Below are 22,736 nucleotides of genomic sequence, written 5' to 3'. Positions count from 1 at the left end.
TTATGCAGTCCTGCTTACCATCCAAGTTGGTTTGCATTGGTTTCAGCCTATCTATAACTAATGTTGTTGTTGGACTATCCCTTGTGGTTCTTATTATAATTCCAAGATGCCCTTAATGCTCTTTGGCACAACCGTAAGGAAACTTTTTTGTTAAAATATAGAGGTTTAGTACTTACATAATCTAGAAATTACACAGTACACCTGGGGCCACACAATGAAGTCACAAGGAGAGAGATAGAGTATGCCCACACTGGCTTGGATTTTGGCTTTTATTAGGTCAATTGTGGATGCCTAAGATTTCTTCTCTCCATTTATTGGTGAATTTCAAACATAAGAGCAAGAATTTAAAACATGGGAAGAGAAACAAAAAGTATCAAAAATTCTTAGCTCTTTATATCAACCAAGATCTCTAAAACAAAGGAATCTCACTGGTAGGAGGTAGCTTGGCTCTTTATCAAATTGTATGGCTGGCATTGTGTTTATTTGAGATAGCCCTCTTGAAGTGAATGCCTCACCAATCAAAGCTTAAGCCAGGAGCTGGCATTAGCCACCTCCCCCCAAAAAAAGCCTGTCAGGGCTTATACTACAGTGGTTCTTGACCAAATGGCTTGAACTCCTCATCTCAATTTTTTTAATATGTTAAATGGGGATAATTAAACCTACACATATGTGCTTATTGTGAAGATTTTAAGACGAAATATGAAAAGTGTTTAGCACAGGCTGGAAGTTTGTTGGAAAAAAGTAGTTGCCTTAGTATAATATCATTGATAGTCCTCTCAGCTAATGCACCATTTATTATGTTATTTTAATGAATGGCAAATTTGTATTTTATTTTATTTTGTCTTTTTGTCCTTTTATGGCCACACCCACAGGACATGGAAATTCCCAGGCTAGGGGAGCTGTAGCTTCCAGCCTACACCACAGCCACAGCAATGCCAGATTCAAGCCATGTCTGCAACCTACACCACAGCTCACAGCAACGCTGGATCTTTAACCCACTGTGCAAGGCCAGAGATTGAACCCACAACCTCATGGTTCCTAGTCAGATTTATTTCCACTGCACCCCAATGAGAATTCCAAATTTATTATTTTATTTTATTTTATTTATTTTTTTTTTAAGACATAGCACTCAACATGGACCTCTTAGGTCGTCCTGATTTATTTATTTATTTATTTATTTATTTATTTATTTATTTATTTATTTTGTCTTTTGTCTTTTTGTTGTTGTTGTTGCTATTTCTTGGGCCGCTCCCGCGGCATATGGAGATTCCCAGGCTAGGGGTTGAATCGGAGCTGTAGCCACCGGCCTACGCCAGAGCCACAGCAACGCGGGATCCGAGCCACGTCTGCAACCTACACCACAGCTCACGCCAACGCCGGATCGTTAACCCACTGAGCAAGGGCAGGGACCGAACCCGCAACCTCATGGTTCCTAGTCGGATTCGTTAACCACTGCGCCACGACGGGAACTCCCAAATTTATTATTTTAATACCTGCTATTTCCAGTGACTTTCAAAATTTACTTTAACAAGAATTCCTTCAGGATTTTATTTACCACAAATTCTTCAGAACTGATTCCAAGATTTATTTTCACCTCTCATTAGCTGTAGATTATGAACTGTAGAAAAGTATAACTCTATGTGTTTCATTCAATTTCCTCTACTTCAAAACAAATAATCTTATCAACTCTATAAAGTTGCTATGATAATAAAATGTCATGATAACAATAAAAATGTTAATAATGGAAAGCTGTATACTTTTATAAGAATTTTTTATTTCTTCTTGAAATAGGAAAGTATTTTGTTCCTCTAATTCAACATTTGTTTAAAGAGACTATGGCTATTACTTGATTTGAGAATGGGCTGTTCTTCAGGGTTTTTTTTCTTTTTTGAAAATTATTTTTTCCGAGCTTTATTGAGATACAATTGACATATAACATTGTGTAAATTTAAGGTGTAGAATGTGACAATTTCATACATGTAATATTATGAAATTATTACAACAATAAGGTTAGCTAAGATCTCCATTACCTCATTAATTACCACTTTGTTGTTATTGTGAGTACACTTGAGATACATTTTCTTGACAACTTCAAGTATACAATAAAATATTGTTAATTACAGCTAGCATGCTGTACATTAGATGACCTGTCATCTTTTGAAAAGAAATTAGAGTTGATTTACAATGTTCTGTCAATTTTTACTGTACAGCAAACTGTCCTATATATATATATATATATATATATATAATATAATATAATATATATAATATTTTTCTCACATTATCCTTCATCATGTTCCATTGCAAGTCACTAGATATTGTTCCCTGGGATTCCTCAGGAAAAAATCCAGCAAAGAAGACTTAAAATACTCTATATGGTCAATTGATATTATTGTTGAATTTAATGTAAATAACCAGGTCAAGTTTAATGAGATTAGATTTATTTTACAAACAAATTAGTCTATTTTATTTATCTCTGATAGAAATTGGGGTGATTATAGAGAGAAATAATTACATTTCAGAATATAATATAGCTTTGTGAATATCAAGTTCTATAGCTGTTAATTGTCTTTGAGGTATTGTTTTTTTCTACCTGTAACTGGACTATATACAGAATGTTTCCAATTTTTCTCCTACTCTTCTGACTTGGAATCACCAAGAACTGAAACTGCCCTTTTCCAGAAGGCATGCAACCTAAATTGGGAAACCTTGATAACAATGTCAAGAAAGCACCATGACAGCTCTTGAATGGACAATATTTTTACCTGTTGATATATGGGCCATTCAGAAAGATTACCAGAGATGTTCAAAATGCAAACCAGGAAAATAATTCCAGTCTCCACTGACTACCCCCACTCCATCTGAAAATGCTTTGAGCCTGACATCTAGGAATCTCTGGCTGCCTTCAGAACTCAGAAACTGGGATTAAAGTCTGCTTCAATCATTAGCCTTTTTTCTTTTGTTTCCATAAAAATGCCCCTTCACATATAATCTGTTTAAAATACTTGCACAATGTAGGTCTAACTTTGGAAGCCTAGCTACATTATTGTCTCCTAAAATGATATACAACCTTTAGCTGAATTGACCTTTTCTCAGGACTAAGTGACTGGTTTTTTTAAATATGGAATATTCTAACAATTCAGGACAGGCTAAAATCTACTTATTTAAATATTCCACATTATTACCCAAAATCCTTGAACAGATTCACAGATGTGGCCCCCAGTTGGACAATTCAAATTTGGGACAATATATGCAAACTAGATTATAGATTATTGCCTCTTTATTTATTATAGGATTTGCTACTATAATTCTATTTAGATATATATTCTTTCTAGTTTACAACATGCCCTGCCCTTGAATTTTAGCGTATTGACTACCCAGGCAGTTAATGTCTTCAACATTAATTCTGATGCTTTGGAATCACAGGGTAGATTGTAGTATAAACCCAGAAGAGTACTTGTTTTTTCTTTTTTGTAATACACATATCTGACTTAAGGTTTGATTGCTAAGGTGGCCATTTCAAAGAGGCATCCACTTCAATGGGGCTATCTCAAATGAACATGTAGCCAGCCACATGAATGGATAAAGAGTCAGGCTGCCACCTCCACTGAGGCTCATTTGTTGTAGAGATTTTTGGTTGACTTCAATAACTAATGATTTGGGCTACTTTGGTGTTTACTATTCTCATGCTTTAAATTCCTGATCCTATGCTGTAAATTTACCAATAAAGAGTAAGCACGTGAAACCTTGGGCCTTGTCCTTAACCCCAATAAAAGCAGAAGCCAAGGCTTTTCATATGCTCTCTACCTGCAATCTTTCTGTGTATCCCTAGGTGTACGGTGTAATTTCCAGATTCTGTAAGCAATAAAACTTATATATTTAAGTTTCACAAATAAATATACTCCTAAAAATATTGAGTCAAATTTATGGAAATGTCACTTCCTAAAACTAAAGTTATTCAGAATCAATTGATAAATAATGACAACAGCTATACCTTATTAAGCCTTCTTATTTCAAAATATTTTATTTGTGAATATAAGGAGGTCAGAGGAAACTACCCTATAGTTCAATTAATTGTGAGATATAGGATAATATTGGGTATTTTTAACATCTTAATGAGACATGGAGACAGGTAGAAGTTCTCATAAAATCTAGAAAAAAGAAAGTTGGAAAATGAGCTTTGTCAGCGTTGAGTAAAAATGAAAATATTTTCCTCTATCTGGTTGATACAAGCATTTCAGTCACTAGAATGAGACATTTTTTATAGGAGTAAGCACTACTATGATTTAGAAGAAATATCCCTTAGATCAACTGGAATTTCACTTCTCTGTACCCATCAAGGCAATTTTTAAAATAATTAATTCATTTTCCCTGGTTCTTAGATACACTGACAGGTTGCCTTAAGGAACAAATAGAAGTACTATTCCCAGTGCAAATTAATAAACAAGAATTCTGTATTGTCAATTTATATGATTTGTGAATGAGCATAAATCAATTCACCAGAATTGGGTAACCTCTTGGATTGTTAAGACTAAACATTTGACCTTGAAAATATGTCAACTAGCTTGCAATAGCTCTTTGCATTGTACTCCCATGAAGCCACCTGAATCATCAAATTTGAATTTATAGGTAACAGTACAATAATAGAGGCAGACATCTTAGTGATTCTAAGAAACAAAATATAAACTAATAAGAATAAAGTTGCTAAGATCAAACCTTGATGAATTGCAGCATTTAACAGCTGGGCAAAGTAATAAAATATGAAAATAACACGGATGAGTCTCAGGTATATAGAAGAGCTAGAACTAGAAAAAAAATAGGAAAAAAAGAGTGTCAGAGAATCTAAGGGAAAATTCCATATTGTAAGCAGGTAGTCCATTGTACTGACTGTTGCTGAGAGGTCAAATAAGATAAAGATAATAAAGTGTTTATTGAATTCTCCTTAAGGAAAATTTTCAGCTCAGAGTTGAAGCTGTTAGGAAAGGTTGAAAAGTGAGTGGGAGTTAAGAAAATAAGAATAGATAACACTTTCATGTCTTTCTTAATTTTTTTTGTTGTTGTTAGTTTGATTTAAATTCTGAAGTAATATGTAAAATATTATCTCTTGCTTAATGACATGTTTATACTTCCTTCTGGTTTATTTTTAGGATAGAACATGTTATGAAGGATCTTTTAATTCTTTTTTAAAATGATTTTTGTTTTCTCCATCAAAGCTGGTTTACGGTGTTCTGACAATTTTCTACTGTATAGAATGGTGACCCAGTCACACATATATATACACATTCTTTTTTCTCACATTATCATGCTCCATCATAAATGACCAGACATAGTTCCCAGTGCTACACAGAAGGATCTCATTGCTAATCCATTCCAAAGGTAATAGTTTGCATCCATTAACCCCAAGCTCCCAATCCATCCCACTCTCTCCCCCTCCCCCTTGACTACCACAAGTCTATTCTTCAAGTCATGATTTCCTTTTCTGTGGAAAGATTCATTTGTGCCATATATTAGATTCTAGATATAAGTGCTATCATGTGGTGTTTATCTTTCTCTTTCTGACTTACTTCACTTAGTACGAGAGTCTCTAGTTCCATCCATGTTGCCACAAATGGCATTATTTTGTTCTTTTTTATGGCTAAGTAGTATTCCATATGTGTTTATATACCGCATCTTCTTAAATCCATTCATCTGTTGATGGATTTTTACATTGTTGCCATGTGTTGGCTATTGTGAATAGTGCTGCAATGAACATGCGGGTGCATGTGTTTTTTTCAAGGAACTTTTTGTCTGGATGAATGCCCAAGAGTGGGATTGCTGAGGCATATGGGAGTTCTACATTTAATTTTATAAGGTAACTCCATACTGTTTTCCATCATGGTTGTTCCAATTTACATTCCCACCAACAGTGGAGGAGGGTACCCTTTCCTCTACACCCTCTCCAGCATTTTTTATTTGTGGACTTATTAATGATAGCCATTCTGATTGGTGTGAGGTGGTACCTCAAAGTAGTTTTGATTTACATTTCGCTAATAGTCAATCATGTTGAACTTTTTTTAATGTGCTTGTTGGCCATCTGTATATCTTCTTTGGAAAAATGTCTATTCAGGTCTTTTGCCCATTTTTCCATTGGGTTGTTGGCTTCTTTGCTGTTGAGTTGTAGAAGTTGTTTCTATATTTTAGAGATTAAGCCCTTGTCAATTGCATCATTTGAAACTATTTTTCCCCATTCTGTAAGTTCTTTTTTTTATGGTTTCCTTTGCTGTGCAAAATCTTGTCAGTTTAATTAGGGCAATTTTTTATTCTTCAGAGTGTGTTTGTAAATTGTGAAAGTTCTGTTCTCTTTTATGTCCAAATATATCTTTAGTTTGTCCTCAAACTTTCATAATTTTTGGTTGACATATTAGCCTTATGAAGGATTAATTTTAGCATAAACCTTAGTCTTTCTCCTTTTTATAAGATGGACCTCTACATATAGACACAGTTTTCTTGATAAAAGCTCAAGCAAGATTTATTACTGCCTCTTATTCTATCAAGACCAAAAGAGAAGAAAGGTGAGAATCACTGTCTAGGGAAGAAAGAAAATTTCATAGTTTCTCATCACTCCAAGAAGGATACAGAGTAAGTTGACAATGGAGAAGAGCCAACCACAAGCTGTCAGTTGGGAAACTGTCAACTCAGGGCATTTCATAAAGTAAGTCATCATGCCTTTCTTAAACGGCTGTCTGGGTGTAATCATTATTCCTACTACGATTAGTGAGGCACAGCAGTCTAATTAAAAATAGGTAAATAATATTTGAAAGTACATAAAAAGTAATTCCAATGGCCATTAAATGTATGAAAATGCACTCGACCACCAGCACATTAAGAGAAATGTAAGCAAAAATTTCACTAAATGACTACATCTCACTTACTAGATTGGGAAAAATCCCAAAGTTTGACAACATACTCTCCTGGAAAAACTGTAGGGAAGACATTCTCAGACAATGTTAGTGGGGGAAAAAAACAACAGAACCTTTATGGGGAATATTTTGGCAATATTTATAAATATTCAAGACAGTTCTCCTTTTATTTAAAAATCAATTTATGGAAATTTATCACAGATATACTTTTATACAACTGCTATATAATATGTATGTGAATATGAAGTGATGTGGCCTATCTTGATGATTAATGCAGTTTCTTTTTAATTCAAAATTATTTTGTTCTTTTTATTCCAATAAAAATCCATGCAAAATACCTCAATATTATTTGGTATCAAGTAGAGTGTTATACCTTGAAATATCTAGAGAATTATTTTGTGTGATTGTTATGGCATAATCAAAATGTTGCTTTGGAGTTGGTTTAATAATGCCAGCCTTATTAGTGGAAGTAACTGAATTCATTATAAAGGTAGAAGGTTAAAGTGAGTAAGCATTATAATTTTTTTAAATTAAAGGAAATATCTGGTTTGGGTCAATTTGAGTGGATTACTTAATTGGAAAGAACTGGAGTGCTGTTCTTTTTCAAGTTTTCTACTGCCTTTCATTGATGATTACTTCAGGAATGAGATACGCTTGTATTTTTAGTGTAAACTCCTTTTACTGTTTAAACTGGAAGAGTTTCTTTTCATTGTTTCAATAGTCTTCATGTCTTTTGGTTAAGTCATTTTGTTGCTGAGCACTTTAAAGAGATGCTTTTTTCTATCAAAATAATAAGTAAATAGAATAAGCATAGTAGGTGTTCAATATGTTTGTTGAATTCAGTTGACTTGCTACAAAGAATAATTTCCAGATCAAGTAGAAGAAATTCTAAACCTTTATTATTTTTTTGCTAATGAATTAACCAGACAATGAACACCAGAAATAAGTTTTACTTCACCCACTTTTGTGAGTTGTGTGTCCAAAAGCTCCCTGAAGTAACTATTCAAAAGAGCCTCCAATTAACAACACTATATCTGGACTGGTGAAAACACAGACTGGTGAATCTAAACAATGTAACAATGCAAAACAAAAAAAGAAGAAATAAATAAGTCATTTGTCAAGAGAGGGAGAGAAAGAAGGTGGCAAGATTTAAGAACTAAGGAAAAATTTTGGAATTATTCTGTGGAGAAAGAGAAAGAGAAATCTAGCTTAAGGATTGAAAAAATTATTTTTATTAACATTTCAGAAGACCTCATATCTGTGTGTGTGTGTGTACAGGGGAGGGTCTTGTGAATCTCTCTTTAAAAAAAATTCTAATTTTATTTTGGTGTACTTGTCAAATAAAATTTATGTGTATTAGTGTATGCAAAGTGACATGTTGATACATACACACAAACACTAATACATATATGTATATTTTTAACTGATTACCACAGACAAAATATTTAATATATCCATCACCTCATATAGTTACAATTTTTTTGTGTGTGGTGAGAACAATTATGATTAATTCTCTTAGCAAATTTCTGGTACACAATAAAGTATTAACTATAGTCAACATACTGTAAATTATATTTAGATAATTTTTCATCCCACATAACTGGACTTTTGTATATTTTAACCAGTATATCCCCATTTACCACCCTCCAAAACACTAGCAACTAACATTCTATTCCCTGGTTTGATGAGTTAGAATTTTTTAATTTTAATTTTTTCTAGTTTTATTGAAATATAATTGACATACAGTGCTGTATAAGTTTAAGATGTATGCATAATTATTTGATTTACATATATTATGAATTGATTATCACAAATTTAGTGATCATCCATAAACTCATATAGGTACAAAATTAAAGAAATAGAAAAAAGACAAACTTTTTATGATAAGAAATCTTAGGATTTGCTCACTTAACCTTATGATGTACAGCATTGTTAATTATATTTATCACATTGTACCTTACATCCTTAGTAATTATTTATCTTATAACTGGAAGCTGGTACCTTTGGACTGCCTTCCTCCAATCCCCCCCCAAACTCTGTCTCCAATAACCACAAAATGATCTCCTTTCTATTTGTTTCCTTGTTTTTGAAGTATTACATTCACACAAGACTTTGTCCCTAATGCACAACATAATTATTTGATATCTCCATACATTTCAAAATAATCACCATAAGTCTAGTTACAAAATACCACTATACAGAGATATTACATAGTGACTATTTTCCTCATAATTTACATTTTATACCAGAGGCTCATTTATTTTGCAATTGGAAGTTTATCTCTTAACTTCCCTCATCAGAGTTCCCACTGTGGTGCAGTGTGTTAAGGATCCAACATTTTCTCTGCAGCAGCTTAGGCTGGAGCTGAATCACAGGTTTTATCCCTGCCAGGATCAATGGGTTAAGGATCCAGTGTTGCCACACCTGTGACTGTAGGTCACAGCTGCTGCTCAAATTTGATACCTGGGAACTTCCTTCCATATGCCATGGGTGCAGCCAAAAAGGAAAAATTCCCTCATCTTTTTTTTGGGGGGGTGAACCCACAGCATATGGAGGTTCCCAGGCCAGGAGTCTAATCAGAGTTATAGCTGCCAGCCTACACCACAGCCAGATCCGAGCCATGTCTGCAACCTACATCATAGCTCACAGCAACATTGGATCTTGAACCCACTGAGCAAGACAAGGGATTGAACCCACAACCTCATGGTTCCTAGTCAGATTTGTTTCTGCTGTGCCACGATGGGAACCCCCCTCATCTGTTTTTTATATCCCCTCTTCCCCAGCAATAACTCGTTTGACTTCTGTACATATAACCCTTTCTACATTGTTATATTTGTTAATGTATTCTATTTTTTAGATTCCACATGTAAGTGAAACCATTTTTCTGTCTGATTTATCTTCCTTAGCATAACACCCTCTAGGTACATCCATATGTTTAGCAATGCAAGATTGCATTCATTTTATGGCTGAGTAATATTCCATCATATATATATATATATATATATGTATATGTATATGTATATGTATATATACCTCCTGTTCAATAGCCATTCATCTAATAATGGATACTTGGGTTGCTCTCATATGTTGGCTATTACAAATCACACTGCAATAAACATAGGGCTGCACATATCTTTTCTAATGAGAGCTTTTATTTTCTTTGGGCTAATACCAAGGAAGTGGGATTCTAGATAATATAAATTTATTCTTACATTTTGAGGAATCTCTATACTGTTTTCCATAATAGTTCCAATTTGCATTCTCACCAATAGCACATTAGGGTTCCACTTCCCCACATCTTTGCCAACACACATATAATACATCTAACATGTGTGAGGTGGTATCTCTTTAATTTTGATTTGTTCTTCCTTGCTGATGTGTGATATTAGCACTTTTTTCATGTGTCTATTGGCCATATGTATACCTTCTGTGGAGAAATGTCTATTTAGGTCTTCTGTCCATTTTTTTGATTGGATTGGATTTTATTTTTTTGTTTTTATAGAGTAAGCTGTTTGAGCTCTTTTTGTATTTTGGAAAGTAATCCCTTGCCAGTCGCTTCATTTGCAAATATTTTCCTCCATTCTGAGTGTGGTATTTTAATTTTGCTTATAGTTTCCATTATTATGCAAAAGCCATTTATTTAGGTCCAATTTTTTATTTTTTGTTTTTACTTCCATTATTCTAGGAGACATATCTAAAGAGATATTGCTGCAATTTATGTCTAAGTATGTTCTGCCTATGTTTTCCTCTAGGAGTTTTATAGGATCTAAGCTTACATTTAGGTCATTAATAGATTTTGAGGCTTTTTAAAATTTTATTAAATATAGTTGATTTTGCAATGCTCCTTCTATTTCTGTTGTACAGTTAAGTGACCCAGCCATATGCAAACACATGTGTGTGTGTGTATGTATACATAATAATAATGTATATTCATATATACATGTATACATAATAATAATGTATATTCATATATACATTATTTTTTATACTGTCTTCCATCATGTTCTAACCTAAGAGACTGTACACAGTTCCCTGCACTGTATGGTAGGACCATATTATGTAGCTATTCTAAATGAAATAATTTGCATCTACAAACCACAGACTCCCATCTATCCCCTTTTCTCCCTCTTTCCTCCAGGCAAACACAAGTCTGCTATACATACCCATAATCTGTTTTGTAGAGAGGATTGTTTGTGCCATATTTTAGATTCCACATGTAAGTGATATCATATGGTATTTGTCTTTCTCTTTCTGGCTTTCTTCACTTAGTATGAGAATATCTATTTCCATCCATGTTGTTGCAAATGGCATTCGTTTGTCCTTTTCATGGCTAAATATTATTCCATTGTATATATGTACCACAGCTTGATCCATTCATTTGTCAATGGACATTTGAGTTGTTTCCATGCCTTGGCTATTTTGAATAGTGCTTCAGTGAACATAGGGGAGCATGCATCTTTTTGAATAATAATTTTGTCTAGATATACGTCCAGGAGTGGGATTGCTGAATAATATGGTACTTCTACACTTAGTTTTCTGAGGAAATTCCATAATGTTTTCCATAGTGGTTGTACCAATTTACATTCCCACCAAGAGTGAAGGAGAGTACCCTTTTCTCCACACCCTCTCCAACATTTATTATTTGTTGACTTGTTAATGATGGCCATTCTGACTGGTGTGAGGTGATACCACATTGTAGTTTTGATTTGCATTTCTCTAATACTTAGTGATGCTCAATATTCTTTCCATGTTCTTCCTGGCCATGTGCATATCTTCTTTAGAGAAATGTCTGTTTAAGTCTTCTGACATTTTTCAATTTGTTTTTTTTTTTTTTTTTTTTTTTTTTTTTTTTGGTGTTGAGTTGTATCAGTTGTTTGTATATTTTGGAGATTAAGCCCTTGTCAGTTTCACTTACAAATATTTTCTCCCATTTTGTGGGTTGTCTTCATTTTTATAATGGTTTCCTTTGCTGTGTAAATCTTTTGAGTTTAGTCAGGTACCACTGGTTTATTTTTATCTATATTGCCATTATTCTAGGAGGTGTATCAAACAAGATGTTTTTGTGATTTATGTCAAATAGCATTCTGCCTATGTTTTCTTCTAGGATTTTTATGGCATCCGGACTTATGTTTAGGTTTTAATCCATTTTGAGTTTATTTATGTGTATGGTGTTAGATAATGTTCTAATTTTATTCTTTTACATGAAACTGTCTAGTTTTCCCAGAACCACTTACTGAAGAGACTATTTCATCTCCACTGTATGTTTTTTCCTCCTTTGTCATAGATTAATTAACCATAGGTGCTTGGATTTATTGTTGGTCTTTCTATCTGTTCCATTGATCTCTGTTTTTGTTTGTGTGCCATTATTACACTGTTGCAATGACAGTAGCTTTGTACTATAGTCTGAAATCAGGGAGCCTGATTTCTTCAGTTCCACTTTGTCTTTTCAATACTGCTTTGGCTATTTGGGGTTTTTGTGTTTCCATACACATTTCAAAATAGTTTGTTCTAGATCTGTGAAGAATGTCCTTGGTAATTTGATAGGGATTTCATTGATCTGTAGATTGTTTGGGTAGTATAGTCATTTTGATAATATTTATTCTTCAAATCCAAGAGAATGATATATCTTTCCATCTGCTTGTGTCATCCTTGATTTTTTTTGTCAGTATCTTATAATTTTCAAAGTACAGGTATTTTGTCTGTTTAGGTAGGTTAATACCTAGGTATTTTATTCTTTTTTGTGCATTGTTAAATGGGATGGTTTCACTAATTTCTCTTTCAGATCTGTCATAGTTAATATATAGAAATGCAATAGATTTCTCTGTATTAATTTTGTATCCTGTAACTATACCAAATTCATTTATGAGTGTTAAAGGATTTCTTATGGTGTTTGTAGGATTTTCTATGTATAGTATTAAGTCATCTGCAAACAGTGATAGTTTTACTTCTTCTTTTCCAATTGGGATTCTATTTTATTTTTTTCTCTTCTAATTACCGTAGCTAGGCCTTCCAAAACTACATTGGATAAGAGTGGTGAGTGGACATCCTTGTCTTTTTCTTAATGTTAGCAGAAATGCTTTCAGTTTTTCACCATTAAGAATGATGTTAGCTGTGGGTTTGTCATATATGGCGTTTATTATGTTGAGGTAGGTTCCCTTGAGGCCCACTTTCTGTAGTGTTTTTTTTTTTTAATCAGAGAATGGTGTTGAATTTTGTCAAGGATTTTATGCATCTATTGTGATGATCATATGGTTTTTATTCTTCAGTTTGTTAATGTGGTGTATTACACAGATCAATTTGCAGGATTGATAAATCCTGAATCCCTGGGAAAAATCCTGCTTGATCATGGGGTATAATTTTTTTATTATATATTTGGATATAATTTGCTAATATTTAGTTGAGGCTTTTTGCATCTATGTTCATCAGTGATATTGAACTGCAGTTTTCTTTTTTGTGGTATCTTTGTCTGGTTTTGGTAGCAGGGAGGTTGTTGCCTTATAGAATATGTTTGCTGCTGTTCCAGCCTCTGCAATTTGTTTGAAGTTTTAGAATAATATGAATATTTTACATGAATGTTTGATAGAATTCACCTGTGAAACCATCATGTCTTGTACTTTTGTTTGGGGGAGTTTATCAATCTCATTTTCAACTTCATTGTCTGTGATTTATCTATTCATATTTTCTATTTCTTCAGTCTTGGTAAGTTGTATATAAAAATATGTGCTATTCTTCTAGGTTGTCCATTTTATTGGCATTCAGTTGCTCATAGTAGTCTCTTATGACCTTTTGTGTTTCTGTGGTGTCATGTGTAACTTCTTTTTTTTCAGTTCTAATTTTATGGATTTGAGCTCTCTCACTTTTTTCTTGATGAGTCTGGCTAAAGGTTTAACAATTTTTTTTATCTTTCCAAGGGACAAACTTTTGTTTCTTTGCTGTTCTTCTATATTGTTTTATTTGTCTCTAGGTAATTAATTTCTGCTTCAATCCTTATGATTTCTTTCCTTCTACTAATTTTGGTCTTTGTCTCTTCTTCTTTCTCTAGATGTTTTAGGTGTAAGTTAGGTCATTTGAGTTTTTTCTTCTTTCCTGATAAAGATTTTATTGCTATAAACTTCCCACTAAGAACTGCTTTTGCTGTGTCACATGGGTTTTAGACTGTTGTATCTTCATTGTCATTTGTCTATAAGTATCTTTCATTATCCTCTTTGATTTCTTCAATTATCTATTTATTGTTTAGTATCACATTGTTAAGTTTCCAGAAGGTTGTGTTTTTTGCAGTTTTGTAGTTGTAGTTGATTTCTAGTCTCATGGGATTGTGGTCAGATAAAATATTTGAAATAATTTCAATTTTTAAAAGATATATTAAAGTTTTATCTGTGGCTCTAGATGCAATCTATCCTGGTGTAGATTGGGTATTAATCTCCCCCAATATTATTGTGTTTCAGTCAATTTCTCCTTCTATGGCTATTAGCAGTTTCTTTATATATTGCAGTGCTCCTAATTTGGTTCATATATATTTACAGCTTACATCTCCCAGAATGATACTTTGATCATTATGCAATGTCCTTCTTTGTCTCTTATGACCTTCTTTATTTTAAAACCTATTTTGTCTGATATTAATATTACCACTCCCAATTTTCTATTTTAACCATTTGAATGCAATGCTGTCTTTCATCTTGTTGCTGCCAAAACCAGCTCAGCAGGTGAGGGTTGAAGAATGGGAGCTGTGGAACTTAAAAAAAATTTAACATAAAATAAGAAACAGAGACGTTTATTAAGATAACATTTATTAAATGTGGGAACTGGGAAATTAAAGGTCTCACAGACCAAGAGCACTGCCTCAAGAAACCACACTGCTGTTAATGTGCTCTTTAGGATTACTTAAAGTGAGGAGGGGGATATAGGTGCAGGATATAGTGGGTTTTTAATTACTTTAAATGTACTTTTATTATTATTTTATTTTAGTTTTTTTATTACTCAATGAATTTATCACACCTATAGTTGTGCAATGATCATCACAACAAATTTCACAGGATTTCCATCCCAAAGCCCAAGCATATCCCCCACCCAACAAATTGTCACCTCCGGAGACCATAAGTTTTTCAATATCTGTGAGACAGCATCTGTTCTGCAAAGAAGTTCCGTCTGTCCTTTTTTCAGATTCCACATGTCGGTGAAAGCATTTGATGTTGGTGTCTCATTGTATGGCTGACTTCACTTAGCATGGTAATTTCTAGGTCCATCCATGTGGCTAAGAATGCCAGTATTTCTTTCTTTTTAATGGCCGAGTAATATTCCATTGTGTATATGTACCACATCTTCCAGATCCACTCCTCTGTCGATGGACATTTAGGTTGTTTCCATGTCTTGGCTATTGCAAATAGTGCTGCAATGAACATCAGAGTACATGGGTCTTTGCGAGTCATGGTTTTCTATGGATAGACGCCCAGGAGTGGGCTTGCTGGATCAAATGGTAGTTCTATTTTTAGTTTTCTGAGGAATCTCCATACTGTTTTCCACTGTGGTTGCACCAATTTACAATCCCACCAACAGTGTAACAGCGTTCCTTTTTCTCCACACCCTCTCCAGCACCTCTTGTTTGTAGACTTTTGGATGATGGCCATTCTGGCTGGTGGAAGGTGGTACCTCAGGGTGGTTTTGATTTGCATCTCTCTAATCATGAGTGATGTTGAACATCTTTTCATGTGTTTTTTGGCCATCTGTTATGTCTTCTTTGGAGAACTGTCTGTTTAGATCTTCTGCCCATTTTTTGATAGGCTTGTTTGCTTGTTTTTTTTTTTTTTTTTTAGGTATGGAGCTGCAGAAGGTGTTTATAAATTTTGGAGATTAATCCCTTGTCAGTGGATTCACTTGCAAAGATTTTCTCCCATTCTGTGGGTTGTCTTTTCATTTTGTTTAGGGTTTCCTTTGCTGTGCAGAAACTTTTCAGTTGGATTATGTCCCATTTGTTGATTTTGGTTTTTACTGTCATTACTCTGAGAGGTGGATCTGAGAAGATGTTGCTATCGTTTATGTCAGAGAATGTTTGGCCTATGTTTTCCTCTAAGAGTTTGATAGTGTCTGGTCTTATATCTAGGTCTTTCATCCATTTGGAGTTTATTTTTGTGTATGGTGTTAGGGAGTGTTCTACCTTCATTCTTTTCCATGTGGCTGTCCAGTTTTCCCAGCACCACTTATTGAACAGGCTGTCTTTTGTCCACTGTATATTCTTGCCTCCTTTGTCATAGATGAGTTGGCTGTAGGTGCATGGGTTGAATTCTGGGCTTTCTATCCTGTTCCACTGATCTATATTTCCGTCTTTGTGCCAGTACCATACGGATTTGATGACTGTTGCTTTGTAGTATAGTCTGAAGTCTGGGAGCCTGATTTCTCCAGCTCTATTTTTTTCTCTTTCAGGATGTCTTTGGCTATTCTGGGTCTTTTGTGCTTCCAAACAAACTGTAAAATATTCTGTTTGAGTTCTGTGAAAAATGTCCTTGGTAATTTGATAGGGATTGCATTGAATCTGTAGATTGCCTTAGGTAGTATAGTCATTTTGATAATAAGTCTTCCAATCCACGAGCATCGTACATCTTTCCATCTATTTGTGTCATCTTTGATTTGTTTCATCAGCATCTTAGAGTTTTCAGAGTACAGGTCTTTTGTCTCTTTAGGTAGGTTTACTCCTAGGTATTTTATTCTTTTGGATGCAGTGGTGAGTGGGACTGCTTCCCCAATTTCACTTTCTGATCTTTCATTGTTAGTGTATAGAAATGCCACTGATTTCTGTGTATTACTTTTGTACTGTGCGACATTGCCAAATTCGTGGATGAGCTCTTACAGTTTTCTGGTAGAGCCTTTAGGGTTCTCTAGGTACAGAATCATGTCATCTGCAAATAGGGATGGTTTTACTTCTTCCTTTCTGATTTGGATTCCTTCTATTTCTTTTACTTCTCTGATTGTGGTGGCTAGGACTTCCAAAACAGTGTTCAATATTAATAGCAAGAGCAGATATCTTTGTTTTGTTCCTGATCTCAGCGGGAATTCTTTCAGCTTTTCACCATGTTGGCTGTGGGTTTGTCATATATGGCCTTTATGATGTTGAGGTAGGATCCCTCTATGGCCACTTTCTGAGGAATGTTTTATCAGAAGTGGGTGTTGGATTTTGTCAAAGGCTTTTTCTGCATCTATTGAGAGGATCATATGGTTTTTCTTCTTCAGTTTGTTAATGTGGTGTATCACACTGATGGATTTAGGGATATTGAAGAACCCTTGCATCCCTGGGATAAATCCCACTTGATCATGATGTATAATCCCTTTAATGTATTGTTGGATACAGTTTGCTAGTGTTTTGGTGAGGATTTTTGCATCGATGTTCATCAGTGAAATTGGCCTGTAGTTTTCTTTTTTTGTGCAATCTTTGTCTGGTTTTGGTACCAGGGTGATGGTGGCCTCATTGAATGAGTTTGGGAGTATCCCTTCCTCTGCAATTTTTTGAAATAGTTTCAGAAGGAGAGGTGTTATCTCTTCTCTAAATGTTTGATAGAATTCGCCTGTGAAGCCATCTGGTCCTGGACTTTTGTTTGTTGGAAATTTTTTAATCACAGTTTCAATTTCAGTTCTTGTAATTGATACATTCGTCTTTTCTATTTCATCTAGGTTTAGTCTTGAAATATTGTACTTTTCTAAGAATTTGCCCATTTCTTATAGGTTTTCCATTTTATTGCATATAGTGGTCTCTTAGGATCCTTTGTATTTCTGTGATGTCTGTTGTTACTTCTCCTTTTTCATTTCTAATTTTATTGATGTAAGTCCTCTCTCTTTTTTGTTTGATACGTCTGGCTAAGGGTTTATCAATTTTGTTGATCTTTTCAAAGAACCAGCTTTTCATTTAATTGATCTTTTCTATGGCTTTCTTTGCTTCTATTTCATTGATTTCTGCTCTGATCTTTATGATTTCTTTCCTTCTACTAACTTTAGGTCTTGTCTGTTCTTCTTTCTTGAGCTGTTTTAGATGTAACATTAGGTTGTTTATTTGGGCTTTTTGTTGTTTCCTGAGGTGGGATTGTATTGTATAAATTTTCCTCTTAGAAAAGCTTCTGCTGCACCCCATAGGTTTTGGAGTGTCATATCTTCATTCTCATTTGCTGCTAGGTATTTTTTAATTTCCTCTTTGATTTCTTAGGTGATCCGTTGGTTGTTTAGTAGCATGTTGTTTAGTCTCCATGTGTTTGTGTTTTTTGCAGATTTTTTTCTTGTTGTTGATTTCTTGTCATATAGTGTTGTGGTTGGAAAAAAATGCTTGATATGATTTCAATTTTCTTAAAGTTACTGAGGTTGGATTTGTACCCCAGGATGCGGTGAATCTTAGAGAATCTTCCATGTGCACTTGAGAAGAGTGTTTATTCTGTTGCTTTTGGATGAAAAGTCCTATAAATATCTATTTAGTCCATCTCATCTAATGCTTGATTCAGAGCCTATGTTTCCTTATTGATTTTCTGTCTGGATGATCTGTCCATTGCTGTAAGAGGGGTGTGCAAGTCTCCCACTATTGCTATATTATTGTCAATTTGTCTTTTTAAGGTTGTTAGCAGTTGCCTTATGCTTTGTGGTGAGCCTATGTTAGGAGTGTAGATATTTAAAATTGCTATATCTTCTTCTTGAATGATCCTTTGATCATTATGTAATGTCCTTCTTTGTCCCTTAAAATAGTCTTCATTTTAAATTCTATGTTGTCTGATATGAGTACTGCTACTCCAGCTTTCTTTAGATCCCAGTTTCCGTGAAATATTTTCTTCCATCCTCTCACGTTCAATTTGTATGTGTCCGTAGAAGTGACGTGGGTCTCTTGAAGACAGCATATATATGGGTTTTGTTTTTGTATCCATTCAGCCAGTCTCTGTCTTTTGCTTGGGGCGTTTAGTTCATTAACATTTAAGGTAATTATTAATATGTATGTTCTTATTGCCATTTTATGAATTGCTTTGGATTTGTTTTTGTTGTTCTTTTTTCTTTCCTTCTTCTCTTGTTCTTTTCTGCCTAGAGAAGTTGCATTAGTATTTGTTGTAAGGCTGGTTTAGTGTTTCTGAATTCTCTCAGCTTTTGCTTATCTGTGAAGGTTTTGATTTCTCCTTCAAATCTGAAGGAGAGCCTTGCTGGGTAGAGTAATCTTGGTTGGAGGTTTTTTCCTTTCATCGTGTTAAGTATATCGTGCCACTCCCTTCTGGCCTGCAGAGTTTCTGCTGAAAAATCTGCCAATAACCTTATCGGGGTTCCCTTGTATGTTACTTGTTTCTTTTCCCTATCTGCTTTCAAGATTTTCTCTTGGTCTTTATTTTTGGTCAGTTTGATTAAAATGTGTCTCGGGGTGTTCCTCCTTGGGTTCATTTTATATACTACTCGTTGTGCTTGCTGTATTTTAGTGAGTGCTTCCTTTCCCTTGTTAGGGAGGTTTTTGGCTATTATCTCTTGGAATATTTGTTCTGTCTCTTTCTCTCTCTCTTCTCCTTCTGGCACCCCTATAATAAGGATGTTGGTGCATTTAACATTGTCCCAGAGTTCTCTGAGACTCTGTTCATTTCTTTTCAATCTTGTTTCTCTTTTCTGTTCTGCATCCGTGATTTCCACTTATCTGTCCTCCACCATGCCTATTTGTTCTTCTGCCTACTGTATTCTGTTGTTAGCTGCCTCTAGTGAATTTTTTATTTCAGTATTTTTATTTTGCATTTCTTGTTTATGTTTAATATCTTGTATCTCTTTGGTCAGTGTTTCCTGTAAGGTATGCATCTTTGCCTCCAGTTTATTTCCAATGTCTTGCATCATCTTCAGCAACAACTGTCTATAAAGTCTTTTTCCTGGAGGCTGAGAATCTCCTCCTTGCTTAGCTGATTTTATGGGGTTTTTCCTTTCTCCCTCATCTGAGTTATAGTTCTCTGTCTTTTCATTTTTATAGGTTTTTGGTGTGGTGACCTTTTTACAGATAATAGAGTTGTAGCCTCTCATACTTCTGATGTCTGCCCCCCTTGTGGCTGAAGTTGGTATGGGGGACTTGCTGTAGGCTTCCTGATGGGAGGGGCTGATGCCTGCCCACTGGTAGATGGAACTGATTCTAATCCCTCTGGTGGGTGGGGCTTAGTCTCTGGATGGGATTAGAGGCAGCTGTGTGCCTGAGGGGTCTTTAGGTAGCCTGTTTCCTGAGGGGCGGGGCTGGGATCCCACCTGGGTTGTTGTTTTCCCTGGAGCTTCTCAGGCTGACTGATGGGTGGGGCCAGATTTTCCCAAAATGGCCACCTCCAGAGAAAGGCAGCTGCTGAATATTCCGGAGACCTTTGCTTTCAGTGTCCTTCCCTCACAACAGGTCATGTGCACCCCTGTTTTCTCAGGATGTCCTCTAAGAACTGTAGTCAGGTTTGACCCAGATTCCTATGGAGACTTTGCTTTGCTCTGGGACCCAGTTCATGTGAAAGTCTGTGTGCATCTTTTAAGAATGGGGTCTCTGTTTCCCCCAGTCCTATGGAGCTCCTACACACAAGCCCCACTGGCCTTCAATGCCAGATGCTCCAGGGCCTCTTTCTCCCAGTGCCAGATCCCCACACGTGAGGGTTTGATGTGGGGCTCAGAACTCTGACTCCTGTAGTTGAGTCTCTGTGAACCAGTTAGTTTTTAGTCTGTGGAGCTTCCCACCCAGGAGGTATGAGTTTGTTTATATCATGAAATCTCCCCTCCTACCTCTTGATGTGTCCTCGTCTTTTTCTTCTGGGTTAAGATATCTTTTTTAAGGTTTCCAGTCCATTTGGGTGGAGATTTCTGTCTTTTGTTGTGAATTTTGTTATTTTAGAAGATAAGTTGAGCTTCAGTCCTTCTATTCTGCCATCCTGATCCCGTCTCCCACTATATCTTAAAAGAAGATAGCAGTTATGTTTTTCTCGAATGACTCTTCATTTTATGAAAATTTCCTCTGTATCATGCAATGCAGTTTGATAGCTTTTTATCCACTGTAGAACTTTTTTCAAAATTGCAGTTAATCCTCTCAAACCCTGCTGTGGCTTAATCAATTAAGTTTATATAATATTCTAAATTTTTTACTCATCCATGAGAAGCAACTTTTCATCTATTACAGTTTAGTCATGAGACTTTATCCATTAAGTCACATTTTCAAGTTCCCTTTTTTTTTTTGTCTTTTTGCCTTTTCTAGGGCCGCTCCCTTGGCACATGGAGATTCCAAGGCTAGGTTTTGAATTGGTGCTCTAGCCTCCAGCCTATGCCACAGCCATACAATGCCAGATCCAAGCCACATCTTCAACGTACACCACAGCTCACAGCAACACCAGAACCCCAACCCACTGTGCAAGGCCAGGGATCGAATGCACAACCTCATGATTCCTAGTCAGAATCATTAACCACTCAGCCACAATGGGAAATCCTCAAGGTCCATTTTTTTTTATAATTTTTTTAATTTTCCCACTGTACAACAAGGGGGTCAGGTTATCCTTACATGTATACATTACAATTATATTTTTCCCCCACCCTTTCTTCTGTTGCAACATGAGTATCTAGACAAAGTTCTCAATGATATTCAGCAGGATCTCCTTGTAAATCTATTCTAAGTTGTGTCTGATAAGCCCAAGCTCCCGATCCCTCCCACTCCCTCCCCCTCCCATCAGGCAGCCAAAAGTCTCTTCTCCAAGTCCATGATTTTCTTTTCTGAGGAGATGTTCATTTGTGCTGGATATTAGATTCCAGTTATAAGTGATATCATATGGTATTTGTCTTTGTCTTTCTGGCTCATTTCACTCAGGATTAGAGTCTCTAGTTCCATCCATGTTGCTGCAAATGGCATTATGTCATTCTTTTTTATGGCTGAGTAGTATTCCATTGTGTATATATACCACCTCTTCCGAATCCAATCATCTGTCGATGGACATTTGGGTTGTTTCCATGTCCTGGCTATTGTGAATAGTGCTGCAATGAACATGCACGTGTATATGTCTCTTTTAAGTAGAGTTTTGTCTGGATAGATGCCCAAGAGTGGGATTGTGGGGTCATATGGAAGTTCTATGGATAGATTTCTAAGGTATCTCCAAACTGTTCTCCATAGTGGTTGTACCAGTTTACATTCCCACCAACAGTGCAGGAGGGTTCCCTTTTCTCCACAGCCCCTCCAGCACTTGTTATTTGTGGATGTATTAATGATGGCCATTCTGATTGGTGTGAGGTGGTATCTCATGGTAGTTTTGATTTGCATTTCTCTTATAATCAGCGATGTTGAGCATTTTTTCATGTGTTTGTTGGCCATCTGTATATCTTCCTTGGAGAGTGGTCTATTCAGGTCTTTTGCCCATTTTTCCATTGATTGATTGGCTTTTTTGCTGTTGAGTTGTATAAATTGTTTATATATTCTACAGATTAATCCCTTGTCAGTTGCATCATTTAAAACTATTTTCTCCCATTCTGTAAGTTGTCTTTTTGTTTTCTTTTGGGTTTCCTTTGCTGTGCAAAAGCTTTTCAGTTTGATGAGGTCCCATGGGTTTGTTTTTGCTCTAATTTCTATTGCTTTGGGAGACTGACCTGAGAAAATATTCATGATGTTAATGTCAGAGAGTGTTTTGCCTATGTTTTCTTCTAGGAGTTTGATGGTGTCCTGTCGTATATTTAAGTCTTTCAGCCATTTGGAGTGTATTTTTGTGCATGGTGTGAGGGTGTGTTCTAGTTTCATTGCTTTGCATGCAGCTGTCCAGGTTTCCCAGCAATGCTTGCTGAATAGACTTTCCTTTTCCCATTTCATGTTCTTGCCTCCCTTGTCAAAGATTAATTGACCATAGGCATCTGGGTTTATTT

This window comes from Sus scrofa, chromosome X (assembly GCF_054392235.1).
Source record: "Sus scrofa isolate SSC_HxYL_T2T_F1_AM1 chromosome X, Sscrofa_HxYL_maternal_Yorkshire_Landrace_v2.0, whole genome shotgun sequence".
NCBI lineage: Eukaryota > Metazoa > Chordata > Mammalia > Artiodactyla > Suidae > Sus > Sus scrofa.
The sequence above is the reverse complement of the archived record's forward strand: the minus strand, read 5'-3'. Positions refer to the sequence as shown.